The sequence below is a fragment of the Capricornis sumatraensis genome, chromosome 10, assembly GCF_032405125.1.
Source record: "Capricornis sumatraensis isolate serow.1 chromosome 10, serow.2, whole genome shotgun sequence".
In the NCBI taxonomy this organism is placed as follows: domain Eukaryota; kingdom Metazoa; phylum Chordata; class Mammalia; order Artiodactyla; family Bovidae; genus Capricornis; species Capricornis sumatraensis.
Genome location: NC_091078.1, coordinates 253,421 through 263,917, shown reverse-complemented (window position 1 = coordinate 263,917; position 10,497 = coordinate 253,421).

Genomic DNA, 10,497 nt, shown 5'->3' with positions numbered 1-10,497 from the left:
TCACCAGGGCCCAGGGCTGGCCACTCTAAGCAGGGAGGAGGCCACCTGTGACCCAGGGAGGGCCTGACTCCCAGCAGAATGGATCTGTGCCCCACCGGATGCACCTCTCCCGAGCAGGCCCCATACAGGCGTGCTCGCAGGGAGGGCTCTGTGCCTGTCGGTTTGGACCTCATGCGTCCATTTGGAGGATGATTAAAAGGGGGAGGGAAGGATGACACATTAAATAATGTAGAAAATGGAGTTTTATTTACTTTAGAGATGGAGAAGACAGCTTGCCAATAAAACACAGCTTTCCATTTCCCTCTAGGATTCTGTTATTAAAAATAATCTGCGATGAACTCCCAGCACCTCTCTCACAAGGCCTTCCAAGAGCTTTAAAAATAATAATAATAAAGCATGCTCAAGAAGAGCAGAATGCATCCCAGCATGACAGCTGGACCAAACTGCCTCCTGCTTGGCTGGGGGAGAGGGAAGGACGGCAGCTGGCGACTTCATAAAATTAAGCACATTAAGGAAGAAATCAGTAAATGTAAGTCAAGGAATGTTGTTCCTCCAACTCCTCAGATACACCCACAAACACAGTCTAAACATAAACATCAACTCAGCTCACATATCCTCTCTCAGATACACACAAGCACCACAGAGACACACGTACACAAATGCAGACCCACAAAAGCACACACAGAGCACCTCCTGACATGTAAAGACATGCAAAGCACACATTTTTCACACATGGACACAACTCAAAAGCAGTATGTGTACACACTTGGAAATAAACACACGGGCACTTTTTGACTGACTCCGCCTGTCGGTCTCAGATGTGAGGGCCTGCAGGCCTCTGTGAGGTGCATGGCAGCGGGCAAGGGAGGCCAGATCTCCACGGAACCTCATGGAGATGGGTCAGGGCAGAACGAGGCTCTTATGGAATCATCTGGCCCGAAACGGTGAAACCAAAACGCCTCACTTGTTGAGCACCGCAGAAAATGAAGCCCTGTGGATTTCCCCCTCTCCTTGCCAACTCTGCTCTGGAGAATGTTTGCATTCAAACTGTGCACAACAGTATCTCAGGCACACAGAGGTGCCCCTGAAAAGGTGCACCCTTTCAGAGGAGCTTCCCTGAAAAGCACCCATCATTCAGATCCCCGGAGAGAGCCTGTGGTGGCCCAACCCTGTTCAGGTGGAGAAATGAGACGTTTTGTAGCCTCTAGTGCCCCCATTTTAAAGTCAATAATTTCACAAAATGTTCTTTGAAACAACTGAAGAGATACAGCCACTATGGAGAAGAATATGGAGATTCCTTTAAAAACTAAAATAAAACCACCATATGACCCAACAATCCCACTACCGGGCATATACCTTGAGGAAGCCAGAATGGAAAAAGACACATGTGCCCTGACGTTCACTGCAGCACTGTTTACAATAGCTAGGACGTGGAAGCGACCTGGATGCCCATAGACAGATGAATGGTAAAGAAGCGGTGGTATGTATATATGATGGAATATTACTCAGCTATGAAAAGGAGTGCACTGGAGTCAGTCCTAATGAGGAGGATGAAGCTAGAGCCTATTATACAGAGTGAAGTGAGTCAGAAAGAGAAAAGCAAATATTATATATCAACACATATATATAGAAGCTAGAAAGATGGTACTGAGGAACCCATCTGCAGGGCAGCAAAGGAGACGCAGACAAATAACAGACACACTGGAGGAAGGAGAGAGTGGGGCAAATTGAGCGAGCAGCATTGATATATATACATTGCTGCTGCTGCTGCTGCTAAGTCGCTGCAGTCATGTCCGACGCTGTGCGACCCCAGAGACGGCAGCCCACCAGGCTCCTCCGTCTCTGAGATTCTCCAGGCAAGAACACTGGAGTGGGCTGTCATTTCCTCCTCCAATGCATGAAAGTGAAAAGTGAAAGTGAAGTCGCTCAGTCGTGTCCGACTATATTACCATATGTGAAACAGTCGGTGGGAATTTGCTGTGTGATGCACAGAGCTCAGTGACAACTTAGAGGGCTAGGATAGGGTGGGTGGTGGGAGAGAGGTTCAAGAGGGAGGGGACATGAGGATGTCTGCAGCTGACTCATGCTGGTGTATGGCAGAACCAACACAATATTGTAAATTACCCTCCAATTAAAAATAAGTAATTTGTTAAAAGATATTACAGAAAACATGCATCAAAAAATAAAAGAAAAAATTGAATACCATGACTCTGAGAAATAGATTTTGTAGGACGTAGCTGTGGAGAAGGCAATGGCACCCCACTCCAGTCCTCTTGCCTGGAAAATCCCATGGATGGAGGAGCCTGGTAGGCTGCAGTCCATGGGGTCGCTGAGAGTTGGACACGACTCTGACTTCACTTTCATTTTTCACTTTCATGCATTGGAGAAGGAAATGGCAACCCACTCCAGAGTTCTTGCCTGGAGAATCCCAGAGATGGGGGAGCCTGGTGGGCTGCCATCTATGGGGTCGCACAGAGTCGGACACAACTGAAGCAACTTAGCAGCAGCAGCAGCAGGGCGTAACTAGCATGGCGAACATTTGTCCTTCTCTGGCCCACAGCCCTACTCTCTTCCTGGTAAGGACACCTGTATTCCTTGAGGGTGCACCATTGTGGGCATATGACCAGTTTCTGCCAGGTCAGTGCCCTGGTGGGCTCAGGCCCCAGCCCAGTCGACCAGAGTCCTGCCCTATAGGGGACAGGTTCTCTCTTTTCTCCAGATTGGCTAACACGGATGACAGGAGCCTGGTCATCTGCGCCATGCTCTCCCTTCCCCACTTCAGGGAGGAGAAGGCAGCATGGAGAAGGAGCAGAGAGGTGGCCACAGTGGACGGAGCAGAGCCGCAACTCTGCTGAGGGCAGATAGCTTGAGCCAAGTGCTGATATCACAGATAAAGTCATGTCAAGAAAACCGACTCCATTAAACTCAAATGTTATTATCGCATTTCACAAGGACATTAAAACCTCTCAGAGAGCAGCGGCTATGTGCGCTGGAGGTGAAATTGGGATTTTCAGGCATTAGAGAAATTCTTTTGACAGGAGAAACCAACATGAGAAGAGCGAAAGGGCAGAGGCTCAGAGCGGGGCCGGCCCCTGGGAGGTCTGAAATAGAATACAACACACTTTTCTGAAAGAGGAGCAGCCAGTCCCCTCAGAGGCTGGACAGTCACATCAGCGAGGGCCTCCCGGCCATCAGCAGCCAGGTCACACTGCAGCCATGGGCCGGCAGAGGTGGGTGGGGTGCCCATGTGGGGAGCACGGGCGCTCCACAGGCAGGCAAGGCAGAGCCTCCCGCTTGGCCTGTTGGGGGATTTGTTTGTGTGGGGACAGTTCCCTCTTTCTATCTCAGAACACAACCCGTACTAAGATTCACATCCTAAAAGATGTGTGTCTTTTTAAACTAGACCATAACAGATCAATGAAATCACAGGATGTGCCCACCCCGCAACGCACAACAGACGTGAAACTTTTATGCATCTTTATTTCTAGACGTTTAACTTCAAAATAAATTGAAACAAAATTTTCTCAGCTTAATGCAATTTTACCAATACAATAGGTTCCTTTCCTGAAATCAGTTACCATTAAACTTTATAGGAAACCCTCCTCCTATTATAAATGGAAAGAGCAAGTGTGAATGATACTATTTTTCTTTTGGAAATAATTGCTGCATTGTAGAAAAATGTGTTGAGAGCCTTCCAATTTATCCGGAATAACACAGTGAGTTAGAATTGATTTTCTTCCACGGTTTAAAGACTGAGCCTAGAGAATCAATGCCTACACACACATATACACGCACACACACATATGCACACACACACTCAGCCCTGTACTAGCTGCCATGGGGACACTGAAAGTTAGTGAGATGCAGCCGCTGCTGTTGGGGCTTCCCACTGCTGCAAGAGGTAAAGCACACCCATAGATAATTCTAGAACAGGCCTTTCTGAGGAGGGCAGAGCTGTTTCATAGAGGAACTGAGTTCTGAGGTGGGACTTGAAGATGAGAGGACCCTATACGGTGGGGTGGGAAAGCAAGAGCCGCTCAGGCGCAGGAACTGAAGTGCAGTTCGCAACCAGATGGTGGTGGGCCCTTCAGCTCCACACCTGGAAGTATGAATGCTACTTCATCAGCAAAAGAAAGTCAGTAAAGACTTTCAAATGATGTTCTTGCAGCAATGTGCAAAGCAGACTGAATCGACTGAGACGGGGCACATCCGAGTTACGGTTAAAGCCCATGACCTGCAAAGGTAAGGCCAATGGACAGGAGGGAGGTTTCTCCCGGCCTGACTCAGCGAGTGCGAGGAGAGGTCAATGCTCTCCCAAGACAATGCCACATACAGAAATACAAAGCAGAGAAAGAGCCTAGGTAGCCCCAAGAAATCATTCTAAAGATAAAAGAGCAGTTCCCTTATCCTGGTGGGAAAGTTCTACCAGCAGAGAAAACGAGGGCCTGCATTTCTCCCTTATTGCCTTTATATTCTCAGCTAAAGAACCATGAAACCCAGAAAAGAAAAAGCGTTAAATACACAGTGAGTGAGAAAGGACCTGCTTCCCCACCACAGAACAGTGCCCAGATCCCAGCTTCGCCATTCACTGTGCGCCATCCGCACCACCAGACGGGGCCTTCGGTGCACAGAATTCTCCCCCAGCAGGAAGAATCGGACTTCAGGACATGCCCATCATTTATTCAGCTTTGCCAGGCAAATGCATCACTGGTGATTCCAGAAGCTCATCAAAAACAGTGCCTCCATTTCATCCTCAACCAATAAGGTTATCATATATGTTAACATCACGGGTTAAAATCCATAGAGAATGCCTTTACCCTATCGATAATGCTTATTTTACTGAATGTTGCTTGAGGTAAATGCACTCCTCGGAGGCATATTTTCCTAGAGACGAGTCCATGTCATGATCCCTATGAACGCCACACACGTGCTGGGAACCAAGGCTGCTAGAGAGCCGCAAGGTCTGGTTCCCGTTACTCGGGTCCTGACCCATGAAAGACGTGTGAAGTGTTAGTGACAAGGGCGGCACCAAGCATGGGGGTGACCAGCAAGTCCAGGCAAGGACCTGAGCAGGGGCTGGGAGACAGGTGGGGGTTTGCTGGACGGATAAAAGCAGAAAGGCAGTTCAGAGGGAGGAAATGTCTCAGGCAAAGGCCAAGATCTTGAAGAATTAAACTTAGGAAGAAGCAATATAAATAGAGAAAGGGGAGAAATACAGGACCTACCAAAGGAGAGTGGATTCCAAAGACCTTCCATAACAAGGGTTAAGCAGCTGAGGCATGAAGCATGACCCCAGCGTGAGGGCTGAGGACCCAGAACCAAAAGTTATGCCTCTGGTTGAGACTTGCCTAAGAAATCCCATGGACAGAGAAGCCTGGTGGGCTAGAGTCCGCAGGGTCTCAAAGAGTCAGATACAATGGAGCGACTCGGCATGCATGCACAGTCATCAGTAGTAGGGAGCTTTATGTCTTCCTCATCAGTCCTCCCCTGATGCTGATGCTACCTTCCCCATTTTGCAGATGAGAAACCTGAGTCTCAGCCCTAAGTGACTGTAGTCACACTATAGTCCATAGTCATGCAGCTATTACTTGGACGAGCTGTGATTCCAATTTATCACAAAGCACGTGCTCTTTCCACTTTGCCCGGCAGCACCAGGATTGTTAAAGAGTGGGAGCATCACACCTTCAGATTCTGGAAAGGGAAGAGGTGAAGAATGGATTGAAAACCTCCCACCCATGGTGGTAACTGGGGCAGGGCTGCTGTCCTGGTTCCTGTGGAGCTTGGGAAGTCAGAGCCAGACCGAGTCACAGCAGGAGAGATGGGGAGGGAGTGACGTTTGCAGGGTCCTCCTGCCAGGGGCGCGACTGAGAAGCTAAGGCCAATTGCACACAGGCTTCGGAGCAAGCGCAGTCGTGTTTTCTCCCCTTTGGGCTGCTGTGGGTATTTTGAGCTTGCGCATGTTCGTAATCTGTGGGGAAGGATGCAAGAAGGAAACGTTGAGGACTCAGGAAAGCGAGGGGATGAATACGAGAAGAAACGCAGTATCTAAAGGAAAGGGGTGAGGCCTCAAGATTCAAGAGGGAGCAGTTATCCCTGGAGGAGAGGATGATGCCTTTGCTTCCAAGACCCAAGAACCATGGGGAAGCTTGTTTGTGGGTTTGGGGGTGAGAAGCTGAAGGAACCCTCAGTAACATAAGGCAAGAGATGTGGAAAGAGGAGATGGACGAGAGTGAGAACGGGTAGAACAGTCATGCTGAGAGAGACAGAAAAGGCTGCCAGACGGAACCCTGTGTGCAGCAGAGCAAAGAGACCGCAGGCTGGTTGCTGAACAAACAGTGCGGCTCTCCAGTATCCCTGGTCAGCCCTCGGCTTCAGGTGAGCAAGAGGAGGAAAGCAAAGTCACAGTGGTCTATCGGCAAAAGGTCAAGGGGTAGGGGGATCTGATAGAGCTGCAGTGACCTCAAAAAAACATTTACGAGAAGAGAGGCATGTTGCAATCTGTGTTGTAATGCGAATTGGCAAGGTTTATATTACCAGGCGTCCAAGTGTTCAGTTTCGAGTTATGGTGAGATAACTCTCCTTAAAGTTTTGTTTAAAGGTTTCTTAATCTTGTAGCCCCACCTCTCTTTCAACACAGCAGCAAATACTAAATAGACAAACTTCCCAGTTAGCCTCAGCAGACTGAAGAAAACGAAGCTGTCGGGTTGTCTAAGATGCGGGAGGACTTGAGACACGCCCGCGTGCACAGGCAGCGGTCCCAGGGGACCCCCGGCTCCAGGGACACAGAACTCTGATGGTCTTCTCCTCCAGAATCGCTAGACACGATCTTCAGGAAGAAGAAATATCTCCTTCCACGTCCTCCTTGCAGCAATATTTGTTCCTTTACCTGGAAAACAGGGTCCAGGACCTTTGGGAGCTCATACCCCCAAAATTCTAGCTGAACATGGTCCCTTCCTTCTTTTTGAGCTGTCAGTCTAAATTTCTTCAGTGTCCTAAGAACTCCTCCCCACCCCAGTGCAAACAAAAAACATTCCACTTAGTGTGAGAGCTATTTAGAGAATGAGGGAGACCAGTGTGGGAAAAAAGTCAGTGGACACAATCAGAAAGGGCATGCCCAGCTCCCAAGGCTGGGTCTGGGCCCCTTCCTGGCTTCCAGATGGATGCCAAGCTGACCTCAGAGGCATGGGCCTGGAGCAGACAAAAGCAAAAACAAAGAAGAATGCCACCATTTGACCATCTTCCCAGAATCTTGCATCTCTTCACCACAGTTTTAGTAATCATCTGGTCCAAAATATTACCTTAAAAATGTGTTGAACATATGCCTCTTTCAAAAAATCATGCAACTTCCACTGTGGAAAATAGTATCCTGGTTCCTCAAAATATTAAACGTAAAATCACCATTGGACCCAGCAATTCCACTTCTGCATGTACACGCATAAGAACTGGAAGCAGGGACTTGAACAGGTGTTTTTACAGCCATGCGCATAGCAGCATTATTCAAAATACTCGAAAGATAGAAATGACCCAAATGTCCATCAACTGATGCATGAATAACAGACGGATGGGAAAATGAGATGTGGCATATACGTATGCTGGAGTATTTTTCAGCCTTAAAAAAGGAGACCGTTTCTAGTATGTAACATGGATGAATCTTAGAGACATCATGTTAAGGGAAATCAGCCAGACAGAAAAGGACAGACATGGTATAATCTCACTACTGTGAGGTCCCTAAATGTCTCAGTCTATTCAGGCTGCTATGACAAAAATACCACAGACTAGGTGACTTATAAAGAACAGGAACTTATTCCTCACAGTTCCAGAGGCTGGAGGTCCAGGACGCTGGCTCATTTGGGGTCAGGCCAATTTCTGGTTCACATTATTCCTTCCTCCCACTGTGTTCCCACAGAGCAGAACAGGCAAGGGAGCGCTCTAGTTTCTTTCTTAGAAGATGCTGCTAATCTGAGTCATGAGAGCGGCACCCTCATGACCTAATCCCCTCCCAAAAGTTCCACCTCCAGACACCACCACATTAGGGATTAGGTTTCGACTATGAGTTTTTGTCAGGACACAACATCCAGTCTACAGCACTACAGCACTCAAATCCATAGACGTGGAGAGGAGAATGGTCCGCAGACGTGGAGAGGAGAATGGTCCGTAGACGTGGAGAGGAGAACGGTCCGTAGACGTGGAGAGGAGAACGGTCCGTAGACGTGGAGAGGAGAATGGTCCCTAGACGTGGAGAGGAGAACGGTCCGTAGACGTGGAGAGGAGAACGGTCCGTAGACGTGGAAAGAGAATGGTCCATAGACGTGGAGAGGAGAACGGTCCGTAGACGTGGAGAGGAGAACGGTCCGTAGACGTGGAGAGGAGAATGGTCCCTAGACGTGGAGAGGAGAACGGTCCCTAGACGTGGAGAGGAGAACGGTCCGTAGACGTGGAGAGGAGAACGGTCCATAGACGTGGAAAGAGAATGGTCCATAGACGTGGAGAGGAGAATGGTCCGCAGACGTGGAGAGGAGAATGGTCCGCAGACGTGGAAAGAGAATGGTCCGTAGACGTGGAGAGGAGAATGGTCCGCAGACGTGGAGAGGAGAATGGTGGCTGCCAGGGGCCGAGGGGTGGGGATGAGAAGCCAGTGGGGAGTCATTGCTTAACGGGCATTGAGTTTCAGTTTTGAAAGATGAAAAGAGTTGTGAAGATGGCTGATGGGCATGATTGCATAACAATGAAAATGCATTTACTACTGTGGAACTGTGGTTTATAATGGTACCTTTTGAACTTTAAAAGTTTTTTAAAAGGTACATTTTGTGTCATGTACATTTTACCACAATTCGGAAAAAGAAATATTTTTAATCATGCAAATGATTCCCTTCCCTACTGCAAGACCACCAGCCATGCCTTTGCCTGAAGGACTGCGGGTTAGTAGAGCGCGCAGGGTGTTGAGACGTCACTCTGCACTTCCCTGCCTGGGACGCGGTGACAGACTCCAGCAGACAGACGGGTCACAGCAGCACGGCCTGCTGCGGAGGCGTCTCCTGCTCAGGACTCCGCGAGAGAACCAGGAAGCTCAGCTCCTCTGGGGCCACCCCACCTCGCACCTGGCAGCCGCCACACGCCGTGCAGCAGGAGCAAGCCAGTCCGCTGTCTACCAGTTCCCCACCTGGGCGTCACACATGGCCTTGCATTTGTGACCCCTGCGCAGCAATCCTGCCCTCCATCAACCATGCACATCCACCAAATTCTGCCACTAGCTCCTGGCAGAAATGAGCACGAGGGGCCGAGCTGCTGCTCTTGCAAAGAGCCTGCGGTGTCAAGTTGAACAGAGAAGCAAGGCAGGTGAATGAAGCGTGCACAGACCCGGGCAAGGTCAAGGCCATGGGGCCCTGTCACACTGCTCTCCCACAGCGTCCCCTGCCGGACAGAGCTGAGAGCGCGGCTCCTTCCCACAGCGCCGCCCAGCCAGCCGCGTGTGCGAGCACCCAGGAGCGCAAAAAGCCCTTCTTGTTGACATCCACAGGTAAATACAAATCCCAATTCTCCAGTGGCTGTTGGCTTCCTGGTGGATATTGACTTCTCTCTTCTTCAAAAGACCAGAAGTTATAAGATATCTAGACACCGCATTTCTAGTGCCCCTCAATCCACAGGATGAACCTGTTCACCCTGAAGAGAGTGCTGAACTGGGCACAGTGGCAGTGGAGAAGGGCAACTGGGTGAGAGCCCGGTGAGCGTGGATGTGTGAGGAACCACACCAGACAGCAAAGGCCTTGGATCCAGATCTTGGTTCTCTCTTCCCTGAAAAGGCTTTCTAGAAAGGAGTCGATAATTGCATATTACGCACGCTGTCTGCAGAGACTGAAAGGAAAATGGGCCACTCAAGGGCGGGCCCACCCTTCGCAGCCTGTTTGCTTGCTAAGTCGCTTCAGTCATGTCCAGTTGTTTGCAACTTGTGGACTGTAGCCCAGCAAGCTCCTCTGTCCATGGGATTCTCCATGCAAGAATTCTGGAGTGAGTTGTCATGCCCTCCTCCAGGGAATCTTCCCAAAGATTGAATCGATGGCTCCTGGGGTTTCTGAATTGCAGGCGGATTCTTTACCACTGAGCTACTGGGGAAACCCCTTCGCAACCTGCACACCAACATTAACTGGAGGGAAGAGTGGGCTCCAAACCTCTGTGCTTCTTCTTCCCCCAAGCTCACAGCTTGGTGACCAGGGCTAGACTGGGGCTGCGGGAGTAACTTGGGACTTCTTTCTCCTTATAGGAGTCAGCCAGGAAAATCAAGTTGTCCAGGTCATGCTCACCTACCAGACTTTCATCCCCTTTCATCCCCGGTCTCAACCCTGTTGCCCCCGACTCCCCACAGCGTCCCTGACTCCAGTGGTCCTATACGCACACCCTCTTGCCCTCACCCCAGCTTGGAACTGGACTTGCTATTAAAGCACTCCCTTAATTTGCCCTGAAGGGCCTCACACTCCCTCCCCCCATCAGCTCTTGACTTTC